We start from the raw sequence: 15403 nt of genomic DNA, 5'->3' as shown, positions 1-15403 counted from the left end.
AGAATACATGCCCCAAAATGTATTCTGTAACGTATTCCGTTACGTTACTCAATGAGAGTAACGTATTCTGAATACTTTGGATTACTTAATATATTATCATGCTTTTTACAACTACATGAATGTACTATTGCTGTGTGATTTATTTCTATTACTGGAGGTAAAGGGACCTCTGGCTAATACGTTGGGTTCCATGTCGGGCTCGTAGCTGAAAAATAGCTTTACTTTGTTGTCTGGGTCAACTTTGCTTGCGAGAGACAGAGAGAGGCGTTGAAAGGCTGCTCCAATTGTTGTTTCAGAGGAAAACACGAACACAGTGTACAGTCGAGTCTTAATAGCTTACTTACAGCTGGGCTCGTCAGGCACTCTTCTCGGCTGCAGTGGTTATTATTATATTTACATGCTTCCAGCTCCCGTTTTTGCTCCGTGACAGCTCGGACTTTTCCTTTCTCTCCCTCCCTCGCTCACAGACACATAACGTGTATGGCAGTCCATTCTCGCTGCAGCACGGACTACACTGCCCATGAGGCTACATTCTTTAGGGCCATGCCTGTAGCATTCTGCCTTTTAGCTTAGCACAACAACAACAACAAAAAAGCGCTCTCTCACCCAGGAAACACGCAGAGAGAGAGAGAGCGTCGCCCTGTAACCATGGCAACCATAACGCTGCCGCCTGGAACAACAGAGCGTAGCTGTCAAACAAACCCAAACAGTCCTGACCCGCCACAATATGAAACAGGAAAATACCGCCGTGTAATCCATTTATTTCAACAAAGTAACTGTATTCTAAATACCACCTTGTATTACATGTATTCGGTACATGTATTCCGTTACTCCCCAACACTGTTTACAGTACATGGGTCAGACAATTGTTATGGTAATTTTAGTTGTGTTATATTTTTATTATGTTGTTTTGTTATATTTTACAATCTAACAATAACATAGTTAACATATTTTATTATAAAATGCTATTATAAAAAAGCTGCAGTCTGTTATGCATATAATGCCATTGTGAAGCTGGTACGATGCACAGCACTGAAAAGAAGACACCAACACAAGTTAACATATAAAACTAAACTTACAAACCATAATAGTCCTAGCAACAACATCAAAAACAAAGTCTACGTGGCCATAAATTAGCTAACTTTTCGAGACACGAAACAAGTAGGAACACATCAACACAGAACAAAAATGGAACAGTAGGCAAAGCAAACTATTTAAACAGATAAAGGGATAGATGCTAACCTCACCCTACTTTTTCTTTATCTTCCTAATTGGCTCAGTGAACAAACTCACTCTTTAAAATTTACAAGTCTCTTAAATCTGCAGAAAATCAAATACTTAATTACCTGAATGTCAAAAGACTTTCTTTCTGTGCCTGTGCTTTCTGATCTTTATAGCATCATTACCTTGTGCTGGTATATTTCTCAAAATACACTGCTACTGAATTCAGGTGAGCATTCAGTTTCTTGCGACTTTAGAATAGGCAGCACTGAAGCTGACATTAACACAAGAATTTTTTTAAACTGTTTGCGTGGCTGTGAAACCAAATATCACCTTCTACAAACTTCTGGAGTTATACAAAGTTATTTTTTCCCTTTTTTAAAAATTTATTTTACAGTGTGGCGGGGTGTAGCAGCAGAGGCATTCACCTCCCTCCAACGGTGACGCTTATCTGGAAGAAGACAAACATCACCCTCATCTGTACCGCACACTGGTATTGCCCATTCTTCTCTATGGAGCCGAGACCTGGGTCATCCTCAAGCATGACCTCAACAAGCTTGAGTTCTTCCAAATGTGCTGTTTGTGTCAGATTCGGACCGTGACCGTCTCAGCAACAGTGCGATACGTAGTCAATGTCACCAGCAGCGCTCAATGGAAGAGCTGTTCCAGAAGAAACGACTGCAATGGTTTGACCATGTCTGCCGCATAAGCAACCAGCACCTGTAGCAGTGCCATGCCCACTGGAGAAAGCGTGACACGCCCAAGGAGACTTGGATCAAGCAAATTGAGGACGATCTTAAGCAACAATATCTAACCCTCAAGCAAGCAAAGGTCAAGGCCACAGATCGCAAGGCCTGGAAGTGCATCACTGACCAAAATGGAAACCCTACCGCATCCACACTGACGTATTGGCTTTGTGGATGACCTCCCCTGCTGACTGCCAGCTAGGAACAAAAGATATCCGAGGGCTAAGGATTTAAAATCTATGATAATATAGAGGTTAACCCTTTGAGTTTGAGGCAGTCTGTCCCCAATGTTGTTGTAACTAAAAACTAAAATAAAACAAAAATATTTTGGGGGATTCAGAGATTTGGTGGTCTTTAAGAGTGATTATTCAACAGAAAACATTTATCTGTCATCTGCGAGTTCTTCTGGCATATATTCATATGAACTCCACTCATATACACAAATTCAGTTATAAGTAAAATAATCACTCAGACAGAAACAGAATGTCTCTTTTATTTCTCAGAATCGTCTGAGTGCTGCAGCTAGTTGAATAGTACAGAGGGAAACAGAGCTGTTCCTTTCTGAGTGAAGTGCTTTTGGGAGAGACAGTTCTTAAAAAAAAGGTTAGGCTATGAATAGTTACTAAGTGTAGCCTTTTTGTTCAGAAGTTGGCAACAATGTGAAAAACTGATCACATATGACTGAGAGTGATTTAAGCAGTTCAAGCTAACAGGATAGTCAATGTCAAATTTACTTTGACTTTGCCACATGTCATCTCTTTTTATGCAACATTCCCCGGTGATTAATACAAAAACAGGGTTGCCTTTCATGTGTTACTGTTTAGGCTCAATTCGGTTTGAGCAGTGACTTGAAATAGTAACGCCCAGCAAATCCGTTAAACCAAACCAAAAGTTGTTTTGAAAATGTAAGGAGTAGAAAGTAAAGATGTTTGTTTAAAAATTGTCAGAAAAAAATACTCATGTAAAGTAGAGTAAATTTGATCACATGTAAATTTTCCATGTAATTTTTAAAATAATTTAATGTAAAGCATTTAAATATAATGGAATCTGGCCAAATAAAATTTAATTGATTGGTATACATTCAGTGTATGCCAAGCATATTTTCCTAAATGACTAATTCAACTAGCTGTACCCCGGTGAATAAATACATTTACATAAATACATACATTTTTAAATATTCTTGAACAGTTCAAACACTAAATGTTAGATGTTTAACATTTTCCAAAACTTCAATCGTTGGGCCCCAGTTTTTACTAACACGTTTACTAACACACCTGTTCAGATGTTGTGATGTTTCATAAGAGAAATAAACAATATTTGAGCTATTTTTCATCTCTTTTTTTCATTTATTCAAATGGTATTTTGTTACTTTTATTTACCATTTTATTACTTAAGTAAAATGATAGCAACATAAAATTTGATGTTTAGAGGTTAGATGTTTTTTGCTTTTGTTTGAAAAAAGGTCTTTGAAGGTTGAAATACATGTCATTGAAATGAGATGCTTTTGTTAACCTTGCAGGAATTCTGTAATTATGTTTATGTTGTCAGAACTCTTGTTGTGTTACTGGTTACCGCCACTACACAACTGAATCTGCCAAGGCCAGCAATTTCTGTTGAAACAAAAGAAAAATATTGCAGAGGATGAGCCTATTTTTACATTCAAACTGTTGCAATAAATTAGACGGAACAAAGAAAGTAGCTTAGAAACTGGACAAAGTGATTGAAGAGAGAGGAGATCATGAAGTAAAAAGGACCATGGTGGCGATTAATATGATTTGCCAGAAAATCCAGGTTTCCCTGGTTTCCCAATCATAGCTTAGCTTTGAGCCAAAGCCATGCTGCGAACTGGGACGGCTTCACAATCCTCTAGCTCAAAAGTATTGTTATGTCTCTTGGGTATTATCTTTCAAAGCCCATTATACTGCAGAAACAAAAAGGAGACGACACAGGCCCAGAATTGTAGTAACTCTAGTGTGCACGCATACATACACAATACGCAGCCACATGCTCATACAGTAGTTTAATCTTGCAGAGATATGTATTATCAGTATAAATCCCAGCATGGCCCCAGATATGCAGGCATGCAGCTGTGCACCATTAAAAGCAGATGTGACATATTCATATCTTAAATTCTCCAAGACAGATAATGTAAGTATAGTAAATTAAACACTGTGTAAATATAAAATCAATCAAACATTAAATCACACCATATAACCCACTGAAGCCTATTATTTCTTGAGGATATTCAGTGAATTAGGCAAGTACAGTCAAACAGTGCTCTCAGAGGTATATGCAGCTGTGCATTCATAGATAAACATAATATTCCAATATTTCTGTGCAAACTTTTATTTGAGTTTGCACTCGCAGTACAAATACATGTTGTGCACATATTAACAGATTGCACTGCTGTTGTGCAATAAAGATTTAAAAGCTGTAGTTGCAGGCACTACTGTGATAAGATTGTGTCACTCACTTCTTAAATTTCTAGCCACCCACCATCCAGCATATCCACCACCATAGCATAACCTCTTTATATATATTAACACCAGAGGTTTGTAGATAAGTCATGTTTTAAATCACCTTATGTAAATATAGCTGAAGTAATATTTACTGTATATAGAGTACTGAAGACTACTGAAACTGTGTTGTTCCGCTAAAGGAGTACATCTCTGCTCAGAATGACATGGTGGCTGTTTAATACCATTTCAAATCGCACTGCCATGAATCCCCATCTAAAAGCTCAACTTATCCATGTTTTAGAGGCTAGTCAACACTTTGGTGTGAAAGGAGCGGAAGCTCACTGGAGAGAGAACTTTCCAAACCGTGCTGGCATATCTGCTTTGTAGCCTTACTAACTTTTTTGTCTGGGTTGTGAGAGATTTAGTGTTTTTTGTACATTTGCAGATCTGTCAAGCCATATACATGTAAGGCATCATTTGTGATCCATTCGTTGTCTGTTTGTTGTCTTCATGTCAAATTTTTTTATATACCTTATAATATTGGGAGAACTGATATATTTATGCATACAGTTTATCTGACTATGAACTTGACACTGACATAGACATCAATGTTACCCTATCACTATTTTTAAGTCAAGAATACAGTATTTTCAAATGTGTCTTGTGCCTTTAAACTGTCCTTAATTGAACTTGTATATTTTTACTTTCTTTCGTACTGAAAAAAGTCTCAAAGCTACCATTAACGGTGAGATCACAGATATAGTGAGAACCACACAAGGCCAGACCAAAAAAAAAGCATTATTCAGGGGTGTTTTCATTTTTTCCATCTTAAATGTAATCTCAAACATTTACTTTTTACCTACTGGTAAAGTAGGTAAGACATTCACAGGATTTTACATATAATAAAATAAAATAAAATGGTTTCTAATTTAATAAATAATACAAATTCTCTCTTAAGATTCCGAGTTGCACACCAATAGCCAGTATTTGGCATGCAAAATGTGTGAGGCTTAAAGAACGGAGTAATATCATCTTTACTATGATGATTGCAGCATACATATATGTCTGTATATATGTCCTTATTTGGTAGGCCAATCTGATTTAAACTTTGGATGAATATTGTCACACATACAGTTATGAAAATGATCATTTTAATAATAATTATGACAATATATTGTTTAAAGATTTCTTATCAATCCCTTTTCTTTGGATATATATATATAAGTTCCACATGCAATATATTTTATCAGTGTCCGTAAACAGTCACCAAATGGCTGGCTGTCCAGTGAAATAAAGTACAATTCAACAGTGTTTCAATGTTTATTATGAATCTTCCAATTAACAAGAGAGTACTCTAATAAAAAAATACTATTAAAATATTTTTCTTGTTTCAATTCAAATAAGATTTCCATTACAAAAATTTGAGCTTTTGAAAAAGTCTTTAAAAATCTTAACATAAAGTGCATTTTTTTTTAAGCAGATAATTTTCATATTTATGAGAGAAGTAAAATAAATACCCTTCATGTTCTTTCATAAATATTACTGGGCACCAATTTCTAATTGCAGCAAATGGGTTAACTAAGACACTAAAGAGAGTTATATTTAGGCTTAATAATTTCATAATGATGGTATTGAAATTTGGTTTAGGAATTACTTTGTGAATAGGTTAATTATGTTTTACATCAAATACGGTTACCTGTTATGGCATTTTGAGGTGTCTAAGCTGAAAAGAACTGGAAATCCTGCTATGGTTAAAATGAAGATCAAAATATGGACCATGTTCTTGCACCAGGCCTTAAATTGGACAAAACCCTAATATGTCATCACTATGACTCAACATGGCACCTCAGTGTTCATTAAGTAGACAAATGATAGTCTGGGCATTGCAGAGGTGAGGATCTTGAAAACGTTGCAGGTTGTTGCAAGAGATAAAAAAGGACCAAGAGAAAGAAACAGCAATATTTTCCATCCATCCATCCATGTTTTTTCTAAGGAGGCTTTGCCTTTCTAGGTTTATGGTCTTGGAGCCTTCCCGAGAAAGCCTCAGGTTAGAAGATGAAGAACATTTACAGCTAAAGAAAATTAACAGATGCCTTTACCTGGATATCTTTGAACTGTGAGAAGACGGTGGAGCATGTCCTCACATAGGTTTCTTAATATATCAATTCTCCACATTAAAAACTAGGCAGGTTGACACAGTCAAATTCTTTTAACACTCAGGTTATAACTGCAGAAATCATTTTAATTAAAAATTCCAGTAGAGGGTAAACAGTTGGAAAAATAGAAGAACTCCAAAAGAATTATGAAACATGCCAGTGATAAGACTGAGTAATCGTGTACAAGTATTCATGATAGTATGCATGCGTTATATTAGACAAAAAATAGAGACAGACAAATATGGAACAAGAAGAGAAATGTTTTGTGTGATGTTGTGGGCAGAATTTCTAAATATATGAAGTGAGCATTTCACCTCATTGGTCTTAAACAAGGAAAGTCCAAACTGAGACTGTTCCATATATCTAATCGGCAGTTACCTGAACAGAAAATTTAACGGGAGTTTGTTAACATTTCAGTCTAACTATGTTTTACTTTACTTTTCTAACATCAATTTAGATTTCACAGAAGAGAATTGGAGCACATAAAACTACTGAATAAGTGAAATTTTATTCATATTTCGTTTCTTTTTGTCTACTTGCAAGGGAGCCTTGAGAATTTTGTCAACGTTTCATGACTTCCTAACAATGCTGCTTTTTTATACTCACTTGGTTGCATATCTCTGGGTTATTATTGAATTTTGTTACATTACGAGGTGCTGCAGGGATTATGCCTTTCCTATTGAAAGGAAAGAATGAGTTAAACTCAAGCACTATTAGCTATTTGTCTGGCATGTTGAGCTGAAGGCTTTGCTGTCCAGCACAGACAGCTCAATTGATGAATACCTGATCAAAATCTGCTATGCAGGGTGATTACTCAAGCAGACTGACCTCGATAATGTTGGTACCATCACAAAGCTCAAGTATAGTATACCGATGGCCATGGAGACATTCTTCCAAGTAATTCTCTCTGAACTGTATTTCTTTGAACCTACATTAAAAACTGCTGAAACTGGTTGGCCACTGCATGCTAAAGTTTTCAATAACAAGAAAAGGGAAGAAACTATTGAACTTTTCAGCATGAAGGCTGTATGATAACTGTACACATATTTGTGTGCATGCAGGTGTGTGAGTGTATGTATTTGTATGTATTCTTTTTCTTTTGCGTGTGTGTAAACATGCTTTTCCCAGCAAAAGCTTATATCATTAGTAATAATGTAGAACAATCCCCATGAATATGTTATCAATGCATAATTCAGCAAACACATGAAAACTTAAAAATGTGTATCCTTTTTGTGTTTGTTTGTGAGTACTTTTATGTGACAGTAAGATGAAAAGTATTGTTATATGATCAAACTATACAGTCATACCTGAATATTTAATAACCCCTTTACTACAGAGAAAAACACCATTGCATCATCAAAGTTGTAATTTTGATCATGTAATATTTTATAAAGGGATCATTTTATCAAGCCTGAAATTCATTCCAACAGCTCAGTATCACTTTAACTGCAATTATTTAAGGATGTCTTTTCCATTATACCTCTATGAAGTGCCAACAGTGTCACACTGGAAAACAACTTAGTTCCACTCCCAAGGAGTCCCTAAAAGGGCTGTATTAAGAGTTATTACTTTGCCCGGAGGAAGTGATATCCATGCTGGCTGCAAACACATTTCTTAAAACTGCCACTTACCACACACCTAGTATTCTCTGTCAGTCCAGATACAGAGTAACCCTTATCGATTATAATAGTGCACAATTTATTGTTTTTTTCTGCATTCTGAGCTCTTTCCCTGTTTGCAAAGCTCATAGAGATTCTGTAGTTTTGTTTGGTCTTTCATGTGACAGCAAATACCTATATGACAATGGAGCCTAGATACATAAATCCAGAAATACTAAAAACACTAATTGTTTTCATACACATTATTATTATTATTATCATTATTATTGCATATTTGGGCTTTACTAAATTGCTAAACAAAGAATAAATTAAAAGAAATAAAATAATCATCACTAATCTGATAGAACTGTTTATTATGTAGTAGGATTATTTGTTTAGACCAGGGTTAGGCAACCTTTCTGATGAAGAGTGCCATCTGAAATTTCCTCAGAAGTCAGTGTGCCATATGATTGCATTAGCAATAAATTTAATAACGCTCTATATGAACAGTTACACAATATATAGAACCACTTTATAGAATTATATTTGTTTGCAGATGTTGGCAGCTATCAGCGAATAGTTATCAGCTATTTTGAAACAAAAAAAAGACACTTTTTATCCATAACAAGAACTCCATAACAGCAAATGAACTGTACAACAGAAAATGCAAATGCTATTTATGGTCTCCTCACAACAATGATAGGAAAAATAAACTAAGCCAATATGGCATGTTTGTTAATACAGGGATACACATGTTAATGTGATCTCTGGTCTCCCACTCAGAGACACAGGTCTCCGAGTGTCCAGCATTCAGACGGCTACCTGAGGACACTCATGTGAGAGAAAACCTGCTCACACAGATATGTAGAGCCAAATACTGTCAATAATGCTTCTGCAATGTTCTGAAGACAGTTAAACTTGTCAGGTAGTGACGTCCAGCAGGTGAAAATGCAAGCTCCATGAACACGCACAGCTATGGATTCCAGCTGCTTCGATGTTGCATTAACTGGCATTAACTCAGCCAGTTAATGCAACACAATTCTAGCTGCTCATTAAAGCTTTCTGGTTTGATCAGAAAATTAAACATTGGTCCATACACCTGAAAGTCTCAATTTGCGATGTGCACCGCTACCGCGGCCATTTATTTTTTGATGCACCTTCTCAGATTAATTCACTGCGTGTCGTGCCCAGGGCTGGGCTGGGACAAAAAATCAGCCCGGGCATTTTGACTAGAGACCAGCCCACCAGGTATTAAGCCTTTGAATGAAAACAAACGCTGTTGTGGCATTGATGTACACTGTCTTGTTGGTATACGCATGATTTCTATACATTTTACATCAGATAAAAACTTTGGTTGTAAGCTTCAGATAATTATTTAATAACAGCCAGACATTTTAAATGAGAATAAGAAAGTATTTCTTTGTGCCCCCCTTTCGCTGTTAATGCCCTACCTGGCCCCCTGGCAAAACTTTGCTAGATCCACCCCTGCACAGTTACCAGCTGTCAGCTATGTAGAAAAGGATCCTGGTGTTATTTGTCTCTCAGAAACAGTTCATAACTTCCCTTCAACTCATTCATGTCACCTAAAAGGTAAACCTGTTTCTCCATCACCTTTTCAGCTCTGATGATTCAGTAAGGACATCTCCTGGTTTCATCTTCATGTTTCCCTCTCACCAGATAACCAAACTGATATCATGACCAGCAGCTGTGGCTCCAGCAAACATCAGCTGATACTAAAAATTAATATTAAATAAATTATAACAACAGCTGATCAAGCTTAAACGTGCTGCTGTTGTTTAACGCGACATCCAGCGGTTTCCTCTTTCTGGCGGGAGATAAACAAACTAGAGAGAAAAGCCGATCAGCTGATCATTGATCAGTTTCATAAACAGGAGAGAGAGGGGGAGAGAATGAGAGAAGAAGAGGCAGCTGTGCAGCTTAACGACAGAATAAATCCACCTTTGTGTCTTTTTCATTCTAGCTGAAGTCCGGGACAAACTGCGTCCCTTCTCAGCTCAACACGAAATGCGTAATATTTTCTCTGAATACAAGACGATTCCGTCTTTTTACGGGACGGTTGGCAACTCTACTAACTAACCTTATGAATAAAATAAAGTTCAACATCAGTAACATCATAGCACCGACCCAGCTGTATAGCCATCATGCTAGCTAGTACGCAGTACGAGTTATTGTAACTGACTGTAAAAAGTCAGCACAACGAAAATAAACTACACCTAAACTTGGTTTATATCTGACCCAGATAGACTGCAGTTCATAACTTCTTACCTGAAGTTCAGGTCACCTGACACTCGGACCGGCGGCCGCCTCGGGTCTCTCCTCCTCCTGCCTCCCCTTCCCTCATCCACCTGCTGGCCTCCACCACTTGTTAATGTTACTGAATCTGTGGAAGCTCCGCCATAGCCACCACCAAACAACTGAGTTATTTTTACACACCGACCAGCATCTGGCCAATCCACTACCTTTCATTGTTTATACCATTACAAAAAAAAAAAAAAATCATCGGGCCACCGAGCAAGTGCCCGGTATGCCCGATGGCCAGTCCAGCTATGGTCGTGCCATCAGTTAACCCTTCGCGTGCCAACTGTGGCACGCGTGCCTAGGGTTGCCGACCCCTGGTTTAGACATATCCAAGCACCCAAAACTGTGTTACTTTCAGTTCTCATGATAAAAAAAATTCTTAAAAATTAAATCTTAAAAATGAAATTACCACGCAACTGAACTGCTCTATCATATTTCCAATTATTAATATTGGATTTTCTCCCATACTATGATTGTGATGTTTTGCATATACATTTATTATTAGTACATGTTTTCCATTATGTCAATTAGTAAGGAAGACCAGATAGCGCCATTTGGCAATCACTGGTCGCTAGGGAAAAATGAGTATTCCCCAACTGGTTGTTATTGGTTTCTGGAGGTTGCTGTGAAATCATTTGCTGGCAAATATTTATGAGAGGTTGCTGACTGTCACTAGGTGGAATGGACCACAAAGAGTTATATACTTTTGCAATGAAAACCTTATGATTGCTTTAGCTGCTAGCAGGTTCCCCCAGTTTGTAGTTTGCATGGAAGCCACCAGCTTGTCAAGTACTGGCTAAGCAGTAATGAAACTGTGAAGAATTCAATGCAAAGCCGAGACAGAGACCATTCACCTTCAAATTAAAGTTTTGCCTTTTAAAATGTGCTGTCTTTCCAAAGGGACAACTTTTATTTTGAATGCAAATAGTCTCCTTTTTCAGTTTGCAGCACACTTTTTCAAGTTTCCCTACAACTCAGTGGTTAGGAAGCGTTTGCAGACAAGTCAGCCTTGTCTGTGCAAACCAAGCGGGATTTGGTGCGGCACACACTTTTTGACTTCACTTAGTGACAGCTAGCAACCTCCAAAAAACAAATTTTTCCAACTGGAGATTGCCAAGGAGTTCACCAACTAATCTTTAGACCTGTTTAAAAAAATGATGCAACAAAAGTAATCTCTGCTGCCAGGTCACACTTGAAAAAAGATTTTTTTTATCTCAATTGAAAGTTTACCGGGATAAATAATTACATTTATAAAAACAAAGAAAAGAAAATATTAGGGTTGTGCATTTAGCTCTATGTGATAACAAACAACAGTGTGCCAGAACCATTCATCAGTCACAAGTTTGCAGTCCTGCCAGAAAGAAATGAGAATGAGAACGAAGTAAGAGTGTGAGAAAGGCAAAGACAAAGAGAACTACCCAAAGCCTGTATTAGCCACTCACTGAAGCCAACTGTCTGTTGCTAGGCTGCATTACCAGACAGTAAATGAAAAGCTTTGGAGGGTAATTTCGACAAATATACAAATTCAGCATTGATGTTTGCTCATTCATCCATTGTCTTATCCGCTTATTCCTACTCAGGGTCAGAAGGTGCTGGAGTCTGTCCCAGCATAGACGGCACAGAAGGCAGGAAAATACCCTTGACAGGCTGCCAGTTCACAAATGAACTGACATGGACACACACTCATTTGTACTCACAATCACATCTAGGGACAATCTGTAGTCTCATATTAAACTAACATGCATACATTTGAACTATGACAGGTAAACTTGGCAACTGGATAAAACTCCTTCTTGTTCAAAGGCAGCAAGCTAATGACTGAATAAGAGTCATTCAAACATTCACACAAAGAAACACTTAATTCTGCCTATTAGTCATCACATAACATTAATAAACTGATTCTTAGTCACAAAGGGGAACAAACTGATACACATCTTTAGTTTCTAAGAATTGTTCTGCTTTTAACTTATTCAGCCAAGTCGACCAATTATCGCATGTGTATCTTAATAATGATGCATTACATGGTCTATTGTGGAAGCCATGTAAGTAAGAGGTCCTTCTTGTTAATGGCTGTACCCGACTCAATCTGTAAGCCTTTAAAAGTGACAGCTTATCATAGATCTAATTTCAGGGACACTAATCAATGAGCATCTACAGTCTTCCAAAAATGTCACTTTATACTGACAGTAGATAATTGGAACTACGGACAAGAAGTACACAAAAAAGCACAGATTTCCCTGTTAAACGGAATCAAATTTGTGTTTACTGGCATTAGTTTTACATGCTGAACAGAGCATAAAATAAGCTATGATTGAGAGTAGACTGTTTACTTATTAAAATGACCCCAGTGCTTTTCTCACACCGGGTTATGAGAAGAGCAAACAAACCAATACGATAATAACTTGCTCCTCTTCGCATCACCTCTAATCCTTTGTTCATTTTAATCTCTAACATATGAAAAAAAACACCTTATATTTGTGCATGCTCGCGTGTGGATGTTTGCATGTGATTCACTGAAGTTATGTATCTCAAAAGATATCAAGCATTTCAGCCACAAAATGCGGATGACTCTCCCTACCTTGGCAGCCTTCATCCTTCCAAAGTCGACACTGATTCAGAAATACACCACTGTAAGCTCTGCCAATGGGGTTATGCCAGACTCAGAGGAAGAGTCTTTGTGAACCGTGACATCCAGGTGAAGAACTGCCTGTTTACAAAGCAGTTGTTCTTCCTACTCCAGTGCAAGAGGCACAAACACAGACCAGGCAGACCAGCTATGAACACAGATTGAGTAAGTCTGGATCCCATCACCAGAGATGAAATCCTGGCTCTAGGAAATCATACACATTTAGGTAGAAAAAACAGAGGAACAAACAAAAGCACAGTGGAAGAACTGACTGTGTGAAACGTTTCTTCAACTATCACGAGTGTACTGTGTGTCAAGTGCAATATGCTCATTATTGCATTGAGCATAACCTATCACTATGGATATTTTCAAAAGGGGTGACTGTAGCTCAGAGGATAGAGTAGGTCATTTGTTAATTGGAAAGTTGGTGGTTCAATCCCTGTCTGTTCCAGTCTGCGTGCCAAAATATCCTTAGGCAAGATGCTCAACCTCAAATTGCTCTCTGATGTGTCCATTGGAATGAATTTTAGATAAAAAGGTGCTCGTATGAATGAGGCATGTTGTATTGAGTGCTCAATTACAACAGAAAAGCGCTATATAAGAATCCACCCATTTGCCAGCAGTAGTGCATAGAAGCTGTTTTTTTTCTGAAGCACACAAAAAGTAAATTTTATAAAACTCCAAACATATATAACATAATCTATTCTTCCACCACTAGTAGTAGTAGTAGCAATAGTACCAATAGTAGAAAACATAAAAAATGTTGTTATCTATGAAAATTGCCTTTGTATTTCCAAATGTTTTTAGACTTTACCTATATCAATTTTATCAGATATTGAATATTGTTAGTATCCATTTGCTCCTCTTCTTAGTACTCTCTCTCTTTTTAAGTAAGTTTGGGGATTACAGTATTGTGAGTCTTGTATTTCCTGTACTTGTTGGCAAAATGATGCAGTGGTTTGTACTATCACCGAGCTCGAACTTGCCAGCCAGCCAAGGCCATTCTGTGTGGCATTTGCATGCTCTCCCTGTGCCTGTGTGGGTTGTCTCTGGGTACTCTGGCTCTGTCCCACAGTTCAAAGATAAGCTTGTTAGGTCAACTGGTGATTCTAAATTGGCTGTGAGCATGAATACTTGCCCTGCGATAGACTGGTGACTTGTCCAGGATATAACCTGCTTCTCATCCAAAACTTATCAGTGAAGAACATTGCTTGTATAATTCTTGTATATAATTCTTATATATATATTTTTTCTTGCATCATGTCACCAATTTTCAAAGTAAATATATTTCTAAAGATGCTTGACATGAAATTCTCACCAACCATCCAAACTGCACGTGCAAAGAAAACAAACCATAGATGTCTATAAATTATGTTATGTGTACTAATGAGAAATGAGACAGGGAAAAAACACTGAACACGCTTACTGACATTTATTTAGTTCTTTGCTCAAAGGCCTTTGTTGGTGATGACAGCTTTAAGATGCCCCCTGTATGGAGAAACTAGTCACATGCATTGCTCAGGTGTGATTTTTACCCTTACTTATTTTACTTACAAAGATATATAGATAATTATATAGATATAGATATATGTATACACACACACAGAGATACACATTTAGGTTAAAACATTATAAAAATTAATAGCAATGCCTTTTAACTTATTTTCAAATATAAAACAATAAAAGTATCCATCTGATACAACAGATGACCATAAAAACTGCCCGGCATTTGTTCGTGTTTACATGCTAATGTTTGGTCTGTCTAACTGTGCAAAACTAGCAGAATTTATCAGTAACAATAGGGGCATGACTTCCACGTGCATGTTTATACTGTTTTTGGAGCACAAAATTAGCATCTGTTTAAATAAAAACAGATGATCAAATAATAATTAAAACTTAGAATTAGACAATCACGGCAAGGAAAATAAACATTATTTGCAAATGAGTTAGACTGGAATACTAAATCATTCTTATGGCTGTTAGCTAAACATGAGGCAGCAGGCATTTAGCTTTTTGATAGAAAAAGCAGTTATTTTAGCCTCACAAAAACATATCATTTTAACATGTTTACAGTTTAAAAAATGGGGACATAACTTATTACTGACTAGTAATGATTTTGAGTCCCTTTTGTTTTTGCTAATCCTGGCTTGCTGCGTTCCGATGCGTCCACTCTTTACGCTAATCCAAACTATACTAAGCTAAGTATATGGCCCAGTGGCTGTAGATTTATATTTAGAGTACATACATATGGAAGCAGTATCAATCTTCTCATCCAACT

The 15403-nt window shown here is 37.1% G+C and overlaps 1 protein-coding gene across 3 annotated transcripts in view; it reads right to left on the bottom strand.

Moving 5' to 3' along the window:
• Nucleotides 1-15403, bottom strand: part of LOC134627414 (cadherin-22-like) — a 158960-nt gene that overhangs the window by 139492 nt on the left and 4065 nt on the right. The window contains exon 1 of one of the 3 annotated variants that reach the window (XM_063473465.1): nucleotides 13078-13399. The exons of the other annotated variants lie outside the window; for them this stretch is intronic. The gene's annotated coding sequence lies outside the window, so the exon portion shown is untranslated. Of the gene's footprint in view, nucleotides 1-13077; nucleotides 13400-15403 lie in introns of those variants that run through there. 3 annotated transcript variants of the gene reach the window in all.

This window comes from Pelmatolapia mariae, linkage group LG5, assembly GCF_036321145.2.
Source record: "Pelmatolapia mariae isolate MD_Pm_ZW linkage group LG5, Pm_UMD_F_2, whole genome shotgun sequence".
Classification (NCBI taxonomy): domain Eukaryota; kingdom Metazoa; phylum Chordata; class Actinopteri; order Cichliformes; family Cichlidae; genus Pelmatolapia; species Pelmatolapia mariae.
Note: the sequence above shows the minus strand (reverse complement) of the source record. Positions and strands in the feature narration are given on the sequence as shown.